This window comes from Sapajus apella, unplaced genomic scaffold (assembly GCF_009761245.1).
Source record: "Sapajus apella isolate SASKATOON/1434 unplaced genomic scaffold, GSC_monkey_1.0 scaffold39, whole genome shotgun sequence".
Classification (NCBI taxonomy): domain Eukaryota; kingdom Metazoa; phylum Chordata; class Mammalia; order Primates; family Cebidae; genus Sapajus; species Sapajus apella.
The window spans coordinates 21243796-21267208 of NW_022436979.1; the positions used below are offsets into that span (position 1 = coordinate 21243796).

The 23413-nt window shown below is 40.1% G+C and overlaps 1 pseudogene; it reads right to left on the bottom strand.

Moving 5' to 3' along the window:
* Positions 1–6456: 6456 nt before the first annotated feature.
* LOC116565143 lies at positions 6457–18713 on the bottom strand (annotated as a pseudogene).
* Positions 18714–23413: the final 4700 nt, after the last annotated feature.

Genomic DNA, 23413 nt, shown 5'->3' on the forward strand with positions numbered 1-23413 from the left:
CAGCACTTGGTGCCTGGTAGCAGCTAGCATTCAGATAACTTCAGCTCTTGCTGCTCTGCGTTCTCATCGAGCCCTTTGTAGGATCCCTGCCGCATCCCAGCGCGCCCCACTGTTCTCTCACACGAGCATTATGTGGAGAAACAGGACCCAGCTCGAAGGCCTGGCTCTAGGTGCATCGAGGCAGGCCAGCTCTCCTATCCAGAGGTGTTCTCTAGTCTTGCCCATGTTCCTGGAACTACAGGAAAGAATGTCCTGTCACTAGGTATTACACACAGACAGGACATCGCCGTGCAGGTTAGATGACAGCATCGGGCTCTCTGTCCAGACCATATGTTCATGGGGTCACACTGCTGGGCTGTGGCGTGTTCACTGGACCCTCCGGTCAGCACTGCGCCACAATTCGGCAGTAAGGATTGCGGGGGCAGAAAGGCGTGCTCCCTTCCCTCACCTGTCACAAGGGCATAGCAAGCTCTTAGCGGAAAAGCCTGGATTAGAAATCAGAAAGGCAACTCTGGCTTTCCTCAAACAAATTATGAGGAGTTAACTAAATTCCTTAATCATTTCAACGTTTTTATAAGTACGTGTGTTGTCTAAATGAACCATGAAATTATAGTTTGTAATTTAAGGTGGAAAACGCCACCTATTTTTGTTCCTTAAATGAGTCAGAGGTAAGTGACGTAAAGCCTTGAAAATGATTACTTTTGCTGCATAAATGGTATTTTAAAGGACCATTAAATAGTTTATTTATCTGTAAAGTAGTGATAATTCTGTTTTACCTCCAGACTATAAAAGTAATGTGAATTTTGTAAACTGGGAAATACTAATAAAAAGTAACCTATTATGTTATATTTTAACTTTATTTCTCCAATGATTAGTGCAATTGCAGAAGCTTTGGCTTAATATTCTTTCCACCTTTTTTTTTGAGCTGGAGTCTTGCTCTGTCACCAGGCTGGAGTGCAGTGGTGCCATCTCTGCTCACTGCAACCTCCTGCCTCAGCCTCCTGGTTAATTTTTGTATTTTTAGTGGAGACAAGGTTTCACCGTGTTGGCCAGGATGGCCTCAATCTCTTGACCTTGTGATCCGTCCGCCTCGGCTCCCAATGTGCTGCCGGGTGAGCCAACGCTCCCGGCTCCATCTTTTCCTTTGTCTTGTTTTGCGCTTATTACTTTGATTTTGTTGCTTTCAGGTTTCCACAGAGTTAAGTTTTTCTTTTTGTATTGTCCGTATTAAATTTTGATGAACTCTCTGCGTAACTGAGGTTTGATTGCCTCTTGGCAATAAAATTTATAGTTAAATACTTTAGGTCAAACACTTTATAGGATACACTTATTCCAAGTAAATAACTCAGTAGGAAGCTCATTTCTGCATATTTCTTTACTGTGTGCTTATCTAGTGTGACAAATGCCCTTTCAAAAGATTAACAACGCGGAATGTTTAAAATCTTAGGCGAGGTGATACAAAATTAGCTTGAACCGAGGATTCTGAATATTTAATGAAGCATTAATGAACACCCAGCCAAATAAAAAACATACAGTTTGTTGTTTTGGCAGACCTCAAACCAAAAAACGTACTTTGAATTGCTGCAGTCTTTTCATTTCCACCATTATGGTTAAAAGTCTGCCAGTAATTTCATTATAAACCCTATTTGCACAGAGAGTCTGTCTGGCAATAAGAATTAATTCTGATTTAAGAAGTTTTTTTACTTTGCTGTAATATACCACAAAATTATAGTTTCTAAATTCATATGGCTCTAGGGAATATGAATCTGCCAGCATACCCACCCCCCCCTTTTTTTCCTCCATCAGTATGGAAGACAAATGACCAGAGAGATTTTTAAAATGTTCCTTTCTGGGGCTACACAGAATATTTAATCAGTGATACCATTTGTTACCCCTGAGTATGTAAAAAAACTCGATATGCTCTCTTAAAGGAAGTAACAACCTGATAATATTTAATTTTCTGTGTAAATCTTATTTATATAAACAGATTCAAATTATTAATATAGTCGGCAAGAATGAACACATTTTGCACAACTGGGACATACTACTCTAGTTTGGATATCCCTGATCCAAATCCCTACATAATTGTGTGTATGTATCAGTGACGTAATGGCAGCTGCTGTAACAAAAACATCCTCACACAGTAACAGTTCATCTGAAACTCATGAAGCCGCCCTGGGGCTGTCTACCCAGGGGCTCTCTCCTGTACGTTTGCGTGCGCAGCTGATTCGGAAGACACTGTCATAATGGCTTCAAAGATTGTCGTAATTGCCTTCATCCCCAGTATGTGGAAATGACCATGGGCGAGTGTGCTTGTGTGTTTGATAGACAAGGCCTGGAAGTGGAATGCGTCCCTTGCACTCGGATGCCATTGACAAGCTCATAGCAGCAAGGGAGGCTGGGAGACGCAGGCTCGTGTCTCCCGGGAAAAGAAAATGACAGTATAGGTTTTGGAGAACCATGGTTAACCTTTGCCACTTATGCACGATCGATTCACTACGTTGAGACCAAAGTAGTATTGCTACATTTAAACTTTCAATATAAAATGAAGGCATTGGTGTTTCCTATCTATCTTCTGTGAATTGTCTATCGTGGGCAAATGGGTATCTAGTCCAAACTTAAGCAAAGTTGGATTAGAGAAGGAGTCTAGTGAAATACTCCGTTTATTTGAAAGTATATTCAAAGTTAATCTTTTCCTAGGAATACTGATTCAAAAAATTAAAGTCACCATGTTGGAATGCATATCTTTGAGGAAATAGATAACTTAGGGTGCATTTCATCAGCCTTCCAATACTCCTGTGTCATTGATCTGGCCATGTGACAGTGACTAGTCTCTAGTACACTTCACTTGTCATAAACAGTGTCTTGGAAATCAAAGTCTTTGTTTATGCTGTAGCTTCCTAAATTAAGTATTATAATGGAAGTCACCTGGGATCACACAATGATCCCTTAATAAAATATGAAACCAATCACTATCTCTTTAAAAAGCAGATTATTATAGTATGGTTTTGTCAAGAAGATCATTTCAGAAATCATGTCTCCAATGACCTTGATAAATCAAATCCTTATTTTTAGCAAATTCATTAAGACTAGAAACAGACCTTGGAAGTCCTGGAAGCTGCTTCATTTGCTTCTAGGACCTGCATGTCACCGTGATCCATTAACCTCCTCTGTAACATTAATGAGTGGCTTGTATGCATCAGAAATAGGGGCATGATGATGAATAGGAGCGTGTGGTCTAGTGAAGGGACACACATGTGAGACCTTCACCCTCTCCCACTGCAGAGCAAGTACTGCATAGATTTATAGCAAAGAGAAAAGCAAAGGGTGCAGGGTGGGCTGCCTAACTTTATTTGCAGAACTGAAAATCGATACAGGAATAGATGTATTGGTGGGAATGACACCCAACTTTGACAGGCAAAATATTCCAAGTCCTGGGCCCATGCATACTGAAAAATGCACTGCTGTCATTCTGTCACTATCCCTACCCAGTATGCACTGGCTCTTTGGTAAAAATTAAGTATTCATCATAGGCAGAACTATTTTTAAAGCTCTAAATTATAATTCCTAAGGAAAACTGTAATTGGCATTTCTATTCTTGAAGCTCTGACACTGCTCATGTCTCTAAGCACACAGAGTAGGGCATGACGAAGAACCTCTTCAGTCAGGCACGGTGGCTCACGCCTGTAATCCCAGCACTTTGGGAGGCTGAGGTGGGTGGATCACCTGAGGTCAGGAGTTTGAGACCAGCCAGACCAACATGGTGAAACCTTATCTCTACTAAAAATACAAAAATTAGCCGGGCATGGAGGCACATGCCTGTAATTCCAGGTATTCAGGAGGCTGAGGCGGGAGAATCACTTGAACCCAGGATGTGAAGGTTGCAGTGAGCCGAGATTATGCCACTGCACTCCAGCCTGGGCAACAGAGCAAGACTCTGTCTCAAAAAAGAAAAAACAGTACCTCTCCCCATGGTTCTGAACTCTACCCATCTAGTCATCAGTGACAAGCATAGAGGTAAGAGTGGCCTGACTGAAGAAATGCTAAAGGACCATGGCCAGGCTGGTTTGAGGAAGAGCCTCATTATCATCCACATCATCCTTCCTATCTGGCGACATCAGAAGGTGATAAAGACTTCAGGCTGCCTCTCCTCCCCTCTCCCCTCCTCTTCATAAGGCATGCTCCAGGCCCATTCTCTCAGCTACCATCTTGTATCCCATGATATTTTTATTTATTTTTTGCCATGGCGTCTCATCTAAGGTTTTCTTTCCTGTGTCCCACAGCTTGGCACTTACTAGAGAACCACGAGTGTAACCTAGCAACAGCAGTGTCTGTGCATGATAAAGGACACCATAGAAAACACAGGTCTGCAGTGCTAAGTGACTCCACTACTAGAGATCTTAGCGCGGATCACTGGTGGTAAAAATCACTGTGGATGGAGACCATTGCAGTGCCTTTGGAAGACAGACTCCTAAAACAGCCTCCAGTCATCTCTACCTCCTGGCATTTCCGCCTGTGTCATCTGCCCTTGGGGGTGGACGGTTAAGTCATGATTCAATTTTAGGCCAATAAATATAGCAAAATAAATGAAATGCTACTTATGTGGCTAGTTTATGAAAATCCATGATCTTCAGCTTGTTAGCAGGCGTTCTCTACTGCCTCCTTGGCTTGCACGTTAGAATGAAGAAAGCTGCTAGGTAGGAGGGACCACACGGCAAGGAGCAGAGGGCGGCCCCCACCAGCAGTCAGCAGACACTGCAGCCCTTGGTCTGCAGCCCACAGAGACTGAATGCTGCCAAAAATCACTTAGAAAGCTGAGTCTTCAGATGAAACTGCAGACCCTGGGCTGACTTTTTGATTGTAGCCTTGTGAGAGGCCGAGAAACAGGACACTCCTAAGCCATGCCCTTATTTTTGCCACACAGAAACTGTGAGTCACTAACGTGTGTGTGTGTGTGTGTGCGCGCGCGTGTGTGTGTGTTTAAGACGGAGTCTCGCTCTGTTGCCACGTTGGAATGCAGTGGCACAATCTCAGCTCATTGCAACTTCCGCCTCCCGGGTTCAAGTGATTCTCCTGCCTCAGCCTCCCAAGTAACTGGAATTACAGACATGCGCCACCACGCCCAGCTAATTTTTGTGTTTTTAGTAGAGTCAGGGTTTCACCACGTTGGCCAGGATGGTCTCCATCTCCTGACCTCATGATCCACCCGCCTCAGCCTCCCAAAGTGCTGGGATTACAGGCATGAGCCACTGTGACTGGCCAAATATGTGTTAAGTGGCTACGTTTTGGTGTGATTTGTTACTCAGCAATTGATAGCTAACCCATACCTTACACTGCTGCATTGAGATGGCTACACACTACTTACTTGGGAGTGATGTCCTAGAGCCAGAAACAGTATCTTTTGTATTTTGATATAATTATGACCTAAGAGTAAATAGTTGTTAATCAAATGTATGAACCAATATATTCGTGTATGTAAAGCCACGGGCCTCCAGTCCTCCATACTGTTCAGAACAAAAGCGTGTTCTTGTAGTCTGCTTTTGCTTGGTGGGAGCGAGTGGAGGGAGAGGGCTGGTAATTCCATGCTGTTGGCAAAGCTAAGGGGCTGTGGGCACGCGGTCGTCCGTGCCTTCGCGTGGTTCCTGTGGGAAGCCGCAGCCAGCTCCTGTTGAAGACGCTCTGCAGACGCCTGTGTCCTCTGGGAGCTTCTCCACCCAGGGACGTCTTCACTGTGTAGTTTTATACATCTGTCTTTTACAGTTCACTACGTTTCAGATTCCAGAAGCACTTTATTGGCTGTATATCTCAGTGTTTTATCTGCTTAATTACATATTAATTACAAAGCTTTATCACTCTATAAATGTATTATATGTTACAGCCAAGGAAAAATTGTAAATTCATAAGCACGATACACGTGCAAGTTTAAAAACTGGGGGCTGTGCTTGTGTCACTGCATGTTTATTGTGAAGCAGTTAAATTCTAAAGCCCATTCTGCTGATGTTGATAGAGTATGTAAATTGATAGTAATGAATAATAATGACAAAAATCAGTCGCTAGGCCTTAGGGCTTGCCAAACAATGGAAGCTCTTGATATTTTGAAATGAGGGTATGCAAGAATGAAGCAAATTCAAGCTGATGTGTTTGCTTTCGGCATGAAGAATGTGAATGAGAAAAATCTGGAGGTGGAGGAATGGCATTTGCCGCCTCTCTCTGAGGTTGACATTCACTCAGCAGTAAACCCCTCCCCTGTGACGTCTGCAGGGACTGAGAGGATGTCTGATTTTCCAGGCACGGGGTGGGCACAGCGGCGGTGTAAGATTCTTAGCCCTTCTGCTGTTCTTGTGCTTTGTAGCTGTTTTGCAATACTTTATGAACAAAGAAAGTAAAAATAGAAATAGGTAGAATATAAGTGTAAAACATCCAATAATTATTGGCATCAAGGAATTGAAATATTTCTTTTTTTTTTAACTTGGGTTTTAATTATGTACATAAATAGCAACATGAGAACGAGGAGTTCTAAGGCTTGTACATTATCTCTAGGTGAAAGGATGTCAGATTAGTTTGCTTGTAGGATGGTATCACCCAAGATAACAGAAGCCTGGTCTAGTTTTTCCTGAAGAACAAAGCCAATTTAATACATTCAATACTGATTTCTCTGCCATTTTTCTGTAGAAATACTGATTTATTCTATGGAGTTTCCAATGTTTACCTATAACTGATTAAGATGGGCAGAGCATGGAGTTTTCTACTTAGTTCCGGGTGAATTCTTCACATTTCCTTGCTTTTGAAAGTTCTCCTTCCATAGACCTTCTGTGACGATGTATCCTCGTAAACCCCAGTCATCTAATCTCTCCCCACTGACCTGGGCAAACACGATGGCTTGTGGATAATAGAGGGGGGCAGCTAACCCCATGAAACCAGGCGGGTACACTAGCTTCTTTATTTTTGAACCTCTAGCCAAAAAGAGTCCAATAAGGCCAGCAAAACCAATAACACCAAATCTCGGAAAAAATCCAGGAGGTGCATTTTGGAGATAGTCATAGCTGTCTAACCCCCATTGAACCAAACTTTGCACCTTGGGCTTAGCTTGGGAGTACGTTTCCTGACAGCAGCTTGTGTATGGCTCACAGTAGTGTCGGAGCTGTGAGATGCTTTCTTCAGGTGGGCTCCGTGATTCCTCCACATACTTCGACTGAACTCTGGGAACTGAGTAGAGTGAAAGCTCACCAACCTTCACAGAATTTTTGGGAGGTGAGTCCTTTTTTGGTACAGCATAGACTTTGAAGGTGAGCAAGCTCAGGCTGGCCGGCCCCACGGACCTCTGAATTACTTGAACATGTCGCTGGCAACGGTGGCTACCGAAATATTTCTTAATGTAGAAGACCTAGAATGCTCTCTGGAGGTTTAATTTAAATTATAGTTTTTTTTTTTTTTGAAACAAGAGTCTTGCTCCGACGCCAGGCGGGAGTGCAGTGGCGCAGTCTCAGCTCACTGCAACCTCTGCCTCCCAGTTCAAGTGATTCTTCCACCTCAACCTCCTGAGTAGCTGGGACCACAGGCATGCACCACCACGCTTGGCTAATTTTTGTATATATTTTTTTTTAAGTAGAGGCGAGGTTTCACTATGCTGGTCAGGATGGTCCTGATCTCTTGACCTTGTGATACGCCCACCTCAGCCTCCCAAAGTGCTGGGATTACAGGCGTGAGCCACCGCGTCTGGCCAGTTTTGTTTTTTTTAAACCTGTAATCAATCTACTTAAAGCAGGTTTTTGAAGATAGTAGTTTAAAAAGGCTGTTCTCTGTACATCATAACCAGGGTAATATTTGAGCCATTTTAATTTGTTTTATATAGTGATTATTAGCACATTACATGAACATAACAGAGACCAGGCCTGTATTGTTCTTTTTATTATAGATTTAACTTTGATATAACAAGTTTTGAAGAAAGAAGAGGTTGCCAATTATTTTTCTCATTGAAATTGAACATTTAAAATTTTCAGTAGTTAGTCCCATGAAAGCTGCATAATGGCAAAAGAACCTCATTATTCACCAGAAGGAATCTGGAGAGCAGAATAATACATTCCTTGAAAGGATAATTATTTAAACAGAATTAGTACAGATTTTGTCTCTAAATTAGGGATAGCATTAGAACTCATATGGCTGGAGTGCTAGATGATACTTGGTATTAAATCAAAGGGTGGTTATAAATTGCTCACAGCAGTGCTAGGCACACAGTAAGGCTTGCTCACTTCGGAGTCCATTCTTCTGGACAAGCGCCCTCATCTTGCTCATGTGTTACAAGGATACACACAATTACACCTGTGTGGCTCACCTGATCTTCTCTACTAACCCTGGAGTTCATTTTCCAGGACTTCTGTAACAAAATACCACATGTGTGTGGCTTAAAACCTCCAAAGTGTATTTTCTCACAGCTCTGGAGTCCAGAAGTCCAAAGTTAAATCATCAGCAGGGCGTCACCCACCCGTAAGACTGGGTAGAATCCCGCCTCTCTTCCTCCCAGCTCCTGGTAGTGAATGTTAATTGGGGGTGTTCCTGGACCCGCAGCTGCATCACCCTAATCTCTGTCTCTGTCACCCCATGACACTCTCCCTGTGTGTCTCTGTCTTCTTACACAGATCCAGGTAATTGGATGAAGGGTCCAACCTACTCCAGAATGACCTCATTTTAACTAATTACATCTGATAAAGTATTTTGCGGCTGGGCACAGTGGCTCACGACCGTAACCCCAGTACTTCAGGAGGTTGAGGGGGGTGGATCACAAGATCAGGAGTTCAAGACCAGCCTGGCCAACATAGTGAAACCCCATCTCTACTAAAATACAAAAAATGAGCCGGGCATGGTGGTGTGCACCTGTAATCCCACCTACTTGGGAGGCTAACGCAGGAGAATCACTTGAACCCAGGAGGCGGAGGTTGCAGTGAACCGAGTTTGTGCCACTGCACTCCAGCCTGGGTGACAAAGGCAGAGTCTGTCTCAAAAAAAAAAAAAAAGATAAAAAAGAATGTTAGGGAGCATTGTCAGAAGAAACAGAAAGTGAGTAGCCTCTGCAGATGGCTGTCACCTTGCTCTGGTGACTCTTCTGAACAGAGATCTCCCTTTACCTTCTTTTGATATCACTCAGCATTTTGTGAAGCTACTTAGCACTGTCCATGAGGACTGAAAACTCTTGGCTTAACACCGAAGACTGGATTTATCCATGACCCATATCTCTACATGGGGAGAGCTGGAAAGCGTCCTAAGATTGCCATGAGGAGGCTCTGTTCGATAGATGAAAAATGCAAGCTGCATACTGAAGAGCTGGGGAGAGGAAAATAGAAACAAAACAAAACAAACCCTAAAAGATACAAAATATTAAAAAAGGAATAGAAAAGAAAAGAAAAATGCAGGCTGCAACCAGGCTGGGCATTGCCTTGTCGAGGAGAGTGACAGTCACCATCAGCATCGACCACAGTAGCCATGGCTCCCAACACCTCACTTAACTGGAAGTTCAATCCAAATGCTTATAACCCCTTTATTGAACCAGCATAGAAGCATCCTCCTGAACTGGAAGGATTGCCAAAGAATGTTGGAATTTTTAGACTGAAGGAAAGTTTGCATATAATTCTTTCCTTATATTGATCTCCACGCACATACTGGATGGTCAGTGCAGGCTTATTACATGAGTGACAAAAGAATGCATAAATTGATATAGATGCATTGGTGGAAAGGAATAATTATACGGATGTGCAAATAAAGCATTCCAGGCCGGGCACAGTGGCTCATCCCTGTAACCCCAGCACTTTGTGAGGCCAAGGCAGGTGGATCACCTGAGGTCAGGAGTTTGAGACCAGCCTGACGAACATGGTGAAACCCTGTTTCTACTAAACATACAAAAATGAGCCGGGCATGGTGGCGGGCACCTGTAATCGCAGCTACTCAGGAGGCTGAGGCAGGAGAATTGCTTGAACCCAGGAGACAAAGGTTGCGGTGAGCCAAAATCATTGTACTCCAGCCTGGGCGACAGAGTGAGACTCCATCTCGAAAAACAAAATAAAATAAAATAAAATAAAATAAAGCATGCCATGTATACCTCAAGTAGAAGGCAAAATATATTTAGTGTCAGACAAAATGAGCTACATTGCTCCTTCCCTCGATTATTCTGTATGTAAAGACGTAGGAAGAAGTTATTTTTATCTATTTCAGTCTCAAGTCGCTATTTCTTTGTTTAACGCACTTTGTCTCACAGCTACGAGCTATTTATTCTGTGTATTAAATTCTTGTAAACCACAATGTGAGTCCTACACTAAGCGAAATACGGCGTGAAATCTCTAGGGCCTTTCCCATTTCTGTGACTACAAGCTTCCGACTCTTCACATTTTTCTCTTGGAAAGTATTCATGGTATTCATATTTAGCTGTTCATAAAAAATCAATACATAGCACAGCCTCTCTTGAGACTTCCAATCAATATTTTTAAGCTAAAAGTTTCCAAGAGTGAAATCCTTTACTTAACAGAAAATGTTTTCAGGATGTTATACCAAGTTACATGAACATAAATTTCATGGTTAAGTCCTGGTGGTTCAAGGGACCTCAGACAGTATGCAACTCAATTCCTTCATGGTTTAGGGAAAGAAGTGAGACCACAATAAAATAAGTGCATTTCCTTAGGTCACACTGCCAGCGAAAAGCTAACCCATGAAAAATAAAAATCTAGAATGCTGCTTTTCGGGGTTATTTATTATTTTTATGTTTAATAATTTCCTTCCTCATTTGCCTTTGTCTACCCAAGCATTTCATAAACAAGAACATGTGCAATCACATATTAAATTATAAATAAGTAGAAAGGAAATATAAATACAAAAGCAGAAGCTTCCACGTTAACGATCATTTGGGTCTAATATTTAAATACACTGTGATCTTTAAGTCTCAGAACTTAGCAGCTTGTGAAAAAAAGGAAAGAAAGTCACATTTACTTTTCATATACAACTTATGACCATGTGACATCCTACTGGCTTTAATTTTTAGAACTGATCTCGTCTCAGAGGGACCCTCAGCTATTTCCAAAAGGTCCCCAGGGTTCTTCTTCGTGTTTGCCTGGAAGCAGTTTCTCCAAGCTCCCAGTTCCTTTTTTTTTTTCTTTTTTGAGATGGAGTCTTGTTCTGTCACCAGACTGGAGTGCAACGGAGCAATCTCGGCTCACTGCAACCTCCACGTCCCCGGTTCAAGTGATTCTCCCGCCTCGGCCTCCCAAGTAGCTGGAACTACAGGTGCACGTCACCATGCTGGGATTACAGGCACGTGCCACCACGCCCAGCTAATTTTTGTATTTTTAGTAGAGATAGAGTTTCACCATTTTGGTCAGGCTGGTCTCAAACTCCTGACCTCGTGATCTGCCACCTTGGCCTCTCAAAGTGCTGGGATTACAGGCGCGAGCCACCACGCCTGGCCCAATTTGTGATATTTTTAAAATGAATTTCCATTTCTAGGTTGAACAAGCCCAACTGACAGAGAGGGACACACCTTGTTTCAGTTTGGACACTCTTGGGGGCTTGTTTCTAATTGTGTGTTGTGTCTGGGCAATGAAGGGGCACACCTTGTTTCAGTCTGGACGCTCTTAGGAGCTTGTTTGTAATTGTGTGTTGTGTCTGGGCAATGAATGTGCTTTGTGAGTACCAGATAGTGGGATCAGCTCCTCTCAGTTCAGGAAATCCCTAAAAAATTTTTGTCTGCCGTTGATCAAGCCCAGTGACGGAGAGAGGAAGCGCCCAGTGACGGAGAGAGGAAGCGCCCAGTGATGGACAGAGGAAGCGCCCAGTGATGGACAGAGGAAGCGCCCAGCGATGGACAGAGGAAGCGCCCAGCGATGGACAGAGGAAGCGCCCCGCTGTTGCGGTTTGGACATTCGGGCTTGTTTGCTGCTGCAGTTGGATCGTGTTTTGGAGATTTGCGTGTGATTGATATGGCCACGGGAAAACTGGAGTTTGGTCAACAGACGCTCTTTTGCAGTGCTGTTTGGCTCCAATATTGTTTGGCATCTGGAGTTTGCTGTAGAATGGGAAGCCGGGACGGAGGCGCACGTACCCAGGCTTTTGTGCTGCTGTTCTAAGCAGGGTCTAGCGGGTTAGTGTGTGATGTTCTCTTGTGGTGCTGCCTGGCCCCAGCATTTTTAGAGTCTGGGGAGGTTTGGCCTTTAAAAGTCAAACTGCCATGGAGACTGCATTACCCAAAATTTTGGTTCACAGCTTTCACTGGATTCCTTACTGCTGCTAACGAAGTTCAGCTATGTGAACATGTTTGTAGACAGGTAAGGTAGTATTGCTATCTCGTCACTAGAGATCCAAGGTAAAGGCTATTGGATCTTCCCTGTGTGTGTGTATACACGTCTAGATGTGTTTATTTGCCTGTACATTTATTGTTATGTGTTGTGTTGTTATGTGTTGTGTATAACAAATTGGCTTATAAATAAAAGTGCTCATAAATAAATAAGTCCAAGCAAGTTTCAAGTTCACATGACTTAAGTAAACCTTTAATAAAGAAGCTGAATTTAAAATTATTGATAAAATAAAAATAAAAATGTCTTCAGAATTGTCACCATACATTTTTTCCTGGGTCTTGTATTTGTCTCTGCTAGATATTTTAAAACATTAAAGTTTGATATTAAAGGTTATAAAACTATAAACTCAGCCAAAACAAAATATTGGTTTGCATGTCTTCTTTGACAAATGAGACTAATTTAATATTGTTAGCTGGATCTTTTGAGTTACCGGCAAAAATACATACATATTGAACTTTGTGGCTCTTGGGTGAGCATCTGATATTCACTGGCTTTTAAAAATGGTTAACAAGGGCCAGGCACAGTGGCTTAAACGCCTGTGATCCCAGCACTTTGGGAGGCCGAGGCCGGTGGATCACGAGGTCAGGAGTTTGAGACCAGCCTGGCCAATATGGTGAAACCCTGTCTCTACTAAAAATACTAAAAAACTAACTGGGCATGGTGGTGTGTGCCTGTAGTCCCAGCTTTTTGGGAAGCTGAGGCAGGAGAATTGCTTGAACGCAGGAGGTCAAGGTTTCAGTGAGCCAAGATTACACCACTGCATTCCAGCCTGGGCAATAGAGGGAGACTCAGTTTCAAAAAAAAAAAATGATTAACGAGGAAATAACTAACTTTATTCTAAATGATGAGTGTCTGATATCTGTTTTCAGAAGTAATCTAAATATGAAAAATGACAGAATTGTGTACATGTAAATGGGATAAATGTTTTAGGTAAACTTTTCGTGTAATTTAAATCATAAATTTACTTTTGATATTCATTGGCTATCTGGCTCATTTCCAATTAAGAAAAGGTTATGATATGAGGAATTATGTTTCTAAAAATTGTGGAGTTGTTCTCATCTATAAAATGCTAATATCAGATAGTTCAGGATTTCTTGCTTCCTAGGTTTTCACTAAAATTTAAGGTTACTATGGATAATAATTATAGTTAATATATAATTCTGTATATAAATTGTGTCAAAAAGATGTATTATTAGTGAGAAAAATAATAATTTGGTCTAATTCAAGAAGTTATTTAAAAGTTAATTCAAATTATGGACTTGAAAAAGCTCACTGATGAAACAAGGTAGTAAGGAACGCTAAGTAGTGAAGAGAGATGTGAAAACAGCTATGGATATGAAGATGTATTTTTGGACGGAAGGTTATTTTAAAAAGATAGCAATTTCACGTGAGTAAGGAGCTTGTATGGTAAATTTCCTGACCTAGAGTAAAATGACTGGTTCTTTAAAGAAGAAGAAAACCTGGGACTGAACGGCGAGTCCAGGCTTGTTGTGGATGGTTTGCGTAAGCCACATGCAACATTTCCTGTTTCTCTGGGTGTCTATCTCCATGCACATTGTAAAGAAATGTAAAGAAATGCATTGACAGTTTGGAAATTTTTTTTAAATGTGATTAAACATATAGCCAGGTTTAACACAGAGCCAAATTCCACATAAATGTTCGCATTGCTTTGTTTCACGCTGGGTTTGCTCTTCTGCATAGATAGTACTAGCACTCAAGTCCTTATCATTTGCCTACAGAACGTTACTGAATTGCACAAAATGTATACTGGTATTTCTGGACTTAAATACATTAATTTGTATACCAGGAACAAAATATCTATCATGTTGTTTTTTGTTAGTTTTGCTTTCAAAGTTAACAGAGTAGGAGAAAATTTGGGAGTTGCTTTCCTGCTCATTTGGTTTTGCCTTTAATTTTTATTTATTTGCAGTTTGTTCTCCAAAACATACATACATACATATACATATATATGTAGTCATTGATGTTTTTAAGTTTCTGTTTTTTATTTTTTTGTGAGACGGAGTCTCGCTCTGTCATTAGGCTGGAGTGCAGTGATGTGATCTCAGCTCACTGCAACTTCTACCTTCTGGGCTCAAGGGATTCTCCTGCCTCAGCTTCCCAAGTAGCTGGGACTACAGGCGTCTGCCATGACACCCGGCTAATTTTTGTATTTTTAGGAGAGACAAGGTTTCATCATATTGGCCAGGTTGGTCTCAATCTCTTGACTTCATAATCCACTTGCCTCAGCCTCCCAAAGTGCTAGGATTACAGGTGTTAGCCACCGCGCTCAGCCTGTTTTTAAGTTTCTAACAGAAGGTGTTCATTGGTTCAATAGTCATTCTGTTTCCTATGTGTTTCTATCAATTTGTTATTTGTTCTTACCCAGAATTCCTAAGCCACCTTTGTCAAGCCTACAACATTTGATAGAGCATACCAGCCATTTAAAATTTGGTTGGCTTTGCTTACCTCTGATGATCTAGAGAGTTATCTTTAAGCTTCCTGGCAAGAACAATAAAAATAAAAATAAAAAGACTTATTTTTATAAGTTCTGAACAGAAATAATACATTATATATTTTGTTATTTGGAAAAGTAGGTGACAGTAGAAATGTTTAAATGGTATTTATTTATAAGGTAATTCAATTCAATCAACAATTCGAGTTGGTTTCAGATCTTTTCCTTTAATGTGATGTAGGTCCAAAGTTTTAATGTTCAGGAAAGTTTGGCCTTGTCGTTAGGGAAGTTATATTGATTGAGATTTCTCTCAAACAAATGTGGTTGCGTCGGTCCTTATTAAAATTAAGTGATGTTCACTTGTATTAAGTAGTAATCAAAAAAGTTTGCCTTTCTAATGCTCTTTGATCCCAAGCCGTTTATCACTGATAGGCCTTCATGTGTGTCCCTAGAAGCAAAATACAAGAGTTGTACCTGTCTGAAGATTCAGTATTGAAAATTGCCTTATCAGTTGTCAGCACTGTCTCTAGAAAGCAGTCTTGGAAATGTGTGGTGATGCTCTTTTAAACAGCTGAAAAGAAATTGTTGTGTGCCTGTTCTTACTGTGTCCTTATTTTGTTGTATATTACTTTTTGTTTTTTTGCCGGAGTCTCACTCTCAAGGCTGGAGTGCAGTGGTGCGATCTTGGCCCACAGCAACTTCCACCTCCCAGGTTCAAAGGATTCTCCTGCTTCAGCCTCCCCAGTATCTGGGACTACAGGTGTGCACCACCACCCCAGCTAATTTTTTTTTTTTGTATTTTTTTCTCAATCTCCTGACCTTGTGATTTGCCTGCCTCAGACTTCCAAAGTGCTGGGATCATAGGTGTGAGCCACCGCATCTGGCCTGTTGTATAGTATTTAAGTGAAGAAAGATTACATGTCTTCCTATTGAATTTCCCAAACTGATATTTGCATTCATTATTTTTTAATGATGGAGAGAAAGTTAGTTGTCTGACTTTGATAAGTTTGAGATAGGACTTTTCACATTTTTGATGCTTTTGGTCACACCTCTGTCACTAGAATTCTAGCAATTAGATGTATGCAATGAGTAACCTAACTACATTAATACACTGGTTTGAAGTGCGGCAGGCAGTAATTTCTAAACGCCAAACCAGAATTTTAATTTGTGACATGTTAGAGAGAATGACAGGACTCTCTGTAATATAAATATCCTGTTAACTAATCCCTGTGCTGTTGAGTTACAGGGCTTTGACTCCTGGGTCTAAAAAGGACACCTATGCCTACTAAATTGAGCATTGACAGCTGTTGAAGCTTCCTCTTCAGACCCAGGAGAAGGTGATAATCAAAATGAACTGCTTTTGTGAGACACAGGGCCAGAAATTAAAACTATTCCATACCTCTAGGCCCAGGGACTATCACAGAAGAGGTGGAGGCGTGAGATTGAAAGGGCCGATTTTGAGAGATAAAATGAGTTCACTTTTTCTAAAAATCAAATGTTAATGGCTGGGTGGAGTGGCTCACACTTATAATCCCAGCACTTTGGGAGGCCAAGGCAGGTGGCTCATGAGGTCAAGAGATTGAGACCATCCTGGTCAACATGGTGAAACCACGTCTCTACTAAAAATATAAAAATTAGCTGGGCATGGTGGCGTGCACCTGTAGTCCCAGCTACTCAGGAGGTTGAGGCAGGAGAATTGCTTGAACCCAGGAGGCAGAGGTTACGGTGAGCCAAGATCGAGCCATTGCACTCTAGCCTGGGCAACAAGAGCAAAACTCCATCTCAAAAAAAAAAAAAAATTAAATGTTAATATCAAAAGCACACTGACGCAAGATCAGCCGCATCTGGGCCCATGTGTTGGAATAACAGCATTTGCTTGGAGCATTGAGCTGCTCTTTAGCAGAAACTTTGAAAAGATTATTAAAAGTTTATGGAAGTTTATTTGACTTTATGGTCAAATGGATTACAATTAGATTTGTTTATAAGGTTTTATTAAAATTAGCTTTAACATTAATAATACACCCTATAAAGGTAAAATATGGTTTTCTCTTCTGAACAAAATGTTTGTGTGATATTAAAAGATAAAAGAATTTGTTTACTTTTTGAGGAAAGTGCAGGGAGAAAATGAAGTGGGGAGAGACGGATTTAGTTGGCCTCATGCTGTCTTTATTAGGTCTTATTTTTTGGGAAACTGAGTCTCCTCTCTAGTAGATGTTTTTGATTTATCTCTTTTGCTAAATCATTCATCATGATTGGTTTTTTTGCCCCTCCTGAGTTCCTATCATCTTACATATTGTTACATTTCTTGCCTGCTATATAAACCCCTGGTTTTAGTTGGTCAGGGAGATGGATTTGAGATTCTGCTGCCATCGCTTCGGCTGCTGCACCCGACTAAAGCCTTCTTCCTTGGCAACACTGATCACCTCAGTGATTGGCTTTCTGTGCAGCGAGCAGCAGGACCTAGACTGAGCAACCTCATGTTTTGGTGACAATTTCAGGTCTACTCTTCTGGGTTTTTCCATGAAACCAAGACTCTGCCTAGACGTTACCTAAAACTTCTAGCTAGATTTAGGTAATTCGAACTGAAACCAAACTCCTGAGCAATATTTGACTTGAATTATTGTTTACATTTTGAGAATTAGATGAACATTTAATTATCTTTCCTTTATTTGTGTATATACCATTCATTATTGTTTTTCATGGTATCCTGAGAGGAATGTGATGCAATTATTAAACATATTTTAATGGCTCTTTTACTGAAGTGTAAAATATGCAACAAAAAGGAGCAAATCATAAGATTTGCAGTTTGTTAAATGAGCACAAATGATCACTTAGGTAACCAACAACCAAATCAGGAGCTGGACCATGAGGAGCTATTTATGAGCTCCTAAATCAAGGGGAATCTGGTTGTTGATTTTTCGAGCTGTGTCTTGCTGAGGGTGGCTGTTGTCAGCAGCTCCATATCATGGGTGACCATGTGGCCAACCAGGAATCAAAGGTTAATCTAATAATATGGTTTTCTTCTAAAACACAGTGTTTCTGTCTCCAGCCACCCCCTACCACCAACATCCACCAAAGGCAAATTACAGCAGGACCAATCTACCTGCAAAATAAGCTTCAGTCCTGAATACACAGCCTGATTACCACACGAAGTGCAACAAGCATTATTGTTCACATAGGGGCTCCCAAACTGGCTTTGCTGGAACTCTGGCAAGGCCATTCCAGTTCCTCCTGCCATTGCTAGCCCTCACTTCTCTCCCTGCAACTGCTCTCCTGACTGCTGACTCCAGGGGTGAGTTTGGGCTGTTTCAGAACTTTATGCGTATGGAATGTAGAAGTATGCTTCCTCTTCAGTCGGGCTGCTTTTGCCTAATCGTGTGTTTCTGGGGATTATCTGTAGCAGTTGTTCATTTTCATTTCTGAATAATATGTCTGTTGTGTGGTGTATCCAGCAATCTGTTGATAGTATTGTTGATGAATGTAGAGCTTTCCTGCAGCTTCTTTTATTGTTATGATGATACTATCATGGATAAGTTTCGTGCATATCTTTGGGTTCCCATTAACACACAACACAGTTGGACACATCCCTAGGACTAGAACTGGTGAACCACGGGAAATGTATATTTTTCCTTGGTAAACAATGCCAACACTTTCCAACATATAATTAGCTCCCCTGCAGCCCTGTAGGAGACTTAGTTCTGCCACATGCTAGGCAACCTCACTTGGTATGACTTTCTTTTAAATCGGATCCTCAGGCAATGGCATTACACTGTGGCGTTGGTTGACATTTTACTGATCCCTGATTAAGTGGAGACTCTCTTCATGTGCTTGCCGGAAATCTTCCCAAGAGAGCTCCAGTCGACGTCAGTTGTCATGGCAGAATGATCAGCCGCCCCTCTCCACTTCCTAAAGTCTTCCTGATTGGCCATTTTGGTCTTCCCTTTTGTGACCTGCCAGGTTCATGTCTTTTGTTTATGTTTATATAAGGATGTATGTATTTTTCTTAGTGATTTCTGGGAATTCCTTGTATATTCTGATAATGAATTTTCCGTTCTATGGACGACATATGTCTTCTCCTACTTTTCAGCAGGATCTTGACAGTTTCTAATTCTAATGGAATTCTAATTCTCAGTAGTGGGTTTTGTGTCCTGTGTGTGTCCACTTTTTGGATACATGCTATTTTTCTATTTTTTTCTCCTTTCACATTGAAGCCTTGTATTCTTTTAGTTACGGCTAATGTAGAAGTCAATATTAACTTTTTTCACATAGATTTACAATTTATGCCCATGTATTAAAACGCTGTTTTTTCCCCCACAATACCATCTTTGCTATACATTGAGCATCTCTCCCTATGTTTTGTGTGTGTGTGTTTTGTTTTTTGAACTCTCTTTTCTTCCTGTGGTCTATTTATTACTCTTCCACCAATAATCCACTGATTTTAACACTGCAACTTTAAAATAAGGTTTGTCAGTTTTGTAAGCCTTCTAATTTTGTTTTTCAGGATTTTCTTAGCTATTCTTGGTCTATTGCATTGGCCATTTATATTTTAGAATCAGTTTATCAAGGTCCAAAAAAAAGGCTGAGATTTTTATTGGAGTTGCTGTGAAATTTGTAAGTCACTTTGAGAGCACTGATATTTTGCAGTACTGGGTCTCCCCGCCTAGAAACAATGGTCTTATTTAATATCGCTCAATAATATTTTTCAGTTTTCAAAGAAAATTTGTTTTATGCCTTTTGTTTTAGTCAACCGTAGACTGCATGTGTGACAGCAGCCCCATAAGACACTGTATTTTTACTGTACCTTTTCATGTTAAGATGCTTTTAGATACACAGATACTTATCACTGTGTTCCAGTGGCTGACAGTGTTCAGTGCAGTGGTAACCTGCTGTACAGGTGTGTAGGCAAGGGGCAGCAGGCTGCACCACATAGCCGAGGTGTGTAGTAGGCTACAGCACCCAGGTGTGTGTAGGCACACTCCGTGTTTGGACAATGCCGAAATTGTCTGACAGTGCATTTCTAAGACCATGTCTTCATTGTGAAGGGGCACAAAAGTAGCATTTATATTTTCAATGCCATTTTTAATGAAATTTAAGAAGATAACTTTCTAATTGTTAATTGCTGTGTACAGCAATCACTCGGTTTTGCGTATTGACATATCTAACAACCTCTCCAGAATCACTTATTTATTACATGTTCATCTGCAGAGACTTTTGATTTTCTATGTGAATAATCAGTCTGAGTTAAGCAGGCCAACACCGGGAGCTTGAAGCGTGGGTGTTGGATTGGAAGGGTCTAAAGATGAGCTGCCTGGTGCTGTACTGTGCATGTTTCAGGAAGGGTGCCTGCTCTCTCTGTCAGGAAGTCCACAACCCCTGGCGTATAGAATTGTCCTGTGCACCTATTATGGTGATGGGATTACTGACTTTGCAGGGAGCAAGCAAGTGCTTAGCACTGAATTCCTTCATGACACACGGACCTGGATTTTCTGTTTGAATCATTTCAGAAAAAATATTATTTCAGTGAAAGCCTTGAGACTAAGCAACTTCTATTGTTTGTGTTTATTTTAAGTAAATGGAATTTGACAGAACGTTTAATTACGGAAGCCCAGACTAGTAAATAAGTTTCATGATCATCACTACGGTAAAGTCTAGAGTCTTTGAATGAAAAGTTGTCATTTTTACAATGCAAAGCAAGAATTTTGAAACATTGTCACAATTTTCCAGTCTATAATCATCAATCAACTGCCTAATTAATAAATAACCTTTTAAATGGTTTGGACTTCATTGGTTAGAATCACTTATGCAAATGGCAAATATTAATGTGAAATGAAAGCTGGCGAGTAAGTAGTTATGAATAATTTGATAGATTATAACAGCCCTTTTGTAATGTTTTAAATCACTCTTATTGCCGTTAGCAGACTATAATTGTCAGGGTATTTGCATATTACTTTAGTTAACACATGGGCGGTTTTAAAATGGAGTATCTTTGCTCTTCTTATGCTTCCACCGAAATTAATAGGTGATGCCATGTATTTGCCTTGCTTCTTATCATCGTATTGATTTTATCACCTGATTGTATACTGTATAACGTAAACAAAATTATTTTTTTAAACTAGCATAGGGTAAGAAAATATGCCTGCTGACTTGGAGCCTGCTTTTTGGAAAGCAGCACATAAGGCTGAGATGAGCTGATGTGACCAGAATTTGTAATCTTACTCAGCTGGTATTCAAAGGCAGTAAATGTGAGGGGCTATGGCAAGCAGTGAACTTAATAACCACATACTAGAGAGGACATCAGCTGTGGTAACGTTACAGATGAATGCAGGCTGCCATGTAGCTTTTTGTCTGTGCTTTTTAAAGTTGTAAATGGAAGCCCTGCTAAAATCTGTAAGGTGAGCATATGATAGCCACTGACTCTAGAATTGACAGATCCCGTGATAACCCCACTGGTATTTCGCATGATGAAATGAAGGTGATAGATCCATTATGTTTTCAGTAAAGGGCAGGATGGCATGTAAATTCAGTGTCAGATCTGGATATTTAGCTCACAGCTAAAATGTTTCCACAACAATTTCAGCTCTCAGAAAAAGAAAATGTAATCCTAAAATTTCGTTCAATTAATTTAAATTCTTCTTTAAGACAAATACAATTTAAACTTGCCATAAAAATGATAGGTATTTGTGAGAATATGGAATCACCTGTACTTTAAAATTTTGTAAATTTTTGTGTCTTATTATTTATAATCACTTTAAAATAACTATAATTATTTTTTTCAAGGTTTTATACATTATAGCTATTTAGCTATTTTTAACATCATTCAATCTTTATTTTCAGGTAATTTCCATAAAATCGGGTAATATACAATATATGAGCTCAAGATATTGATTAGCAAACTAAATTATTATAATTATAGTTACTGGATTTATAATAAGATGTTAAATTGCTCCTTTGGTATTTACTGAGACTTCAAATATTCTGTGTTCTTATATGGTACATTATAGCACAAGTGTCTTAATTTTATTTATAGGTTTCAGTACCTCTGTCTTTTCTTTTTTTTGCCTGCTTGATATACCATTTTTGGGAAGGGGTATTTTGTAATCTCCAACTACAATTGTTGACTTCGTGTTTTCTCCCTACAATTTAATTGTTGCTTGCTACACTGCAATTCTACAGTTAGTTACATAGGTGCTTATGGTAGGCATGGTAGAGAATCTGTTCTATTATTTTTTGAAATATTTTATACATACTTAACATTCTTTTTTTCCAACATGACATTTTTCTTTTTTTTTCTCTTTTCTACATTTTTACTGTAAAATCTGTGTTGTCAGATACTGAGATGTCTAGCCCTGCCTTCTTTTGGTTCATATTAGCTTAGTCTCTCTTTTTCCATCCTTTAAGCCTCAATTATTCTGCTATTGATATCTATCGCTTCCTTTTCCTTAATTTGAAAACACTCTAACATATATTTACGTCCTACTGGCTACTAGTCTGCACTCCTCCATAGCCAAGTCATATTGATAATGTCTTCATTTTAGTTTTGGGTTAATTTGAATGCATTTTCTTTCATTTTGTCCTGGCTTTATTTTCCTTTAGACAACAATTTAAAAAATAACATCTACATTCCATATTTTCTATATCTGGAATGCTCTACTCTTTCTATATCTCTTACAACATACTTGAATATTTTCCTCAATTTCTTGAGCATATTCTTAAGTCCATATGTCTCCACTGCAAACATTTTTAAAACTTTACCTGAGAATATTTTTATTACAAGCTTACAAGTAATGGACTATTTAGCTGGGTAGAAAATTCTAGTTAAAATGATTTTCCTTCAAAATGGTAAAAATGGCTTTCCATTATCTGCATTCAATGTGTTGGTTTGCTCATTTGTAGATGATCTTTTCTATTTAAAAGTTTTCTGAAGTTTGTTCTTGTATATGATATTTTTCAAATTTCCCTAGAATTTATCTTAGAGTGCCTTTGTTGTTTGGTGCTCTATGAGCTCTTTTACTTAAGATCATTCATCTTTCTTGAATTTTGAGAAATTCATTTCCATTATTTCTCATGTATTTCCTCAGATTCATTTTTATTTCTCTGCTCTTGAGGCTCACAATCTGGATGCTGGTACACTTATTTCTAGCCTGTATTTTCTCTTAGATTTTCTGCTCTATCTCTTCTTTATCCTTTATTGCTGCCCTCTGGAAAGTTTTACCACTTAGCTAATGTTTATCCTACTATTTACTTGACCCATTCCTTCTTCATTTCAACTGTGACATTTTTACTTAGTTCAGGTTTAGCGTGCTCTGTTCCTGTTTGATATTGCTATTCCCTCTCTTTCTCATAAGTATATTTACCAGGCTTAGCTGAGGTTCTTGATCCATGTGTTCTTGTAATCATGTTTCTGGTGCACAGATTGCCTCAAGGCTCAGTTTTTGAACTTCTCTTTCTGTCTATACTCTTTCTCTGGTGATCTCATCTTGCTTCATGGCATTAAATATTACTGTTACGGCAATGATTCCCACATGTTTATCTCCAGTTGGAACCTCTCACTGGGTTCCAGACTCAGATATCCCTTTTTCTTTTCTTTTTTCTCTTTCTGTCTTTTCTTTTCTTTTCTTTTCTTTTCTTT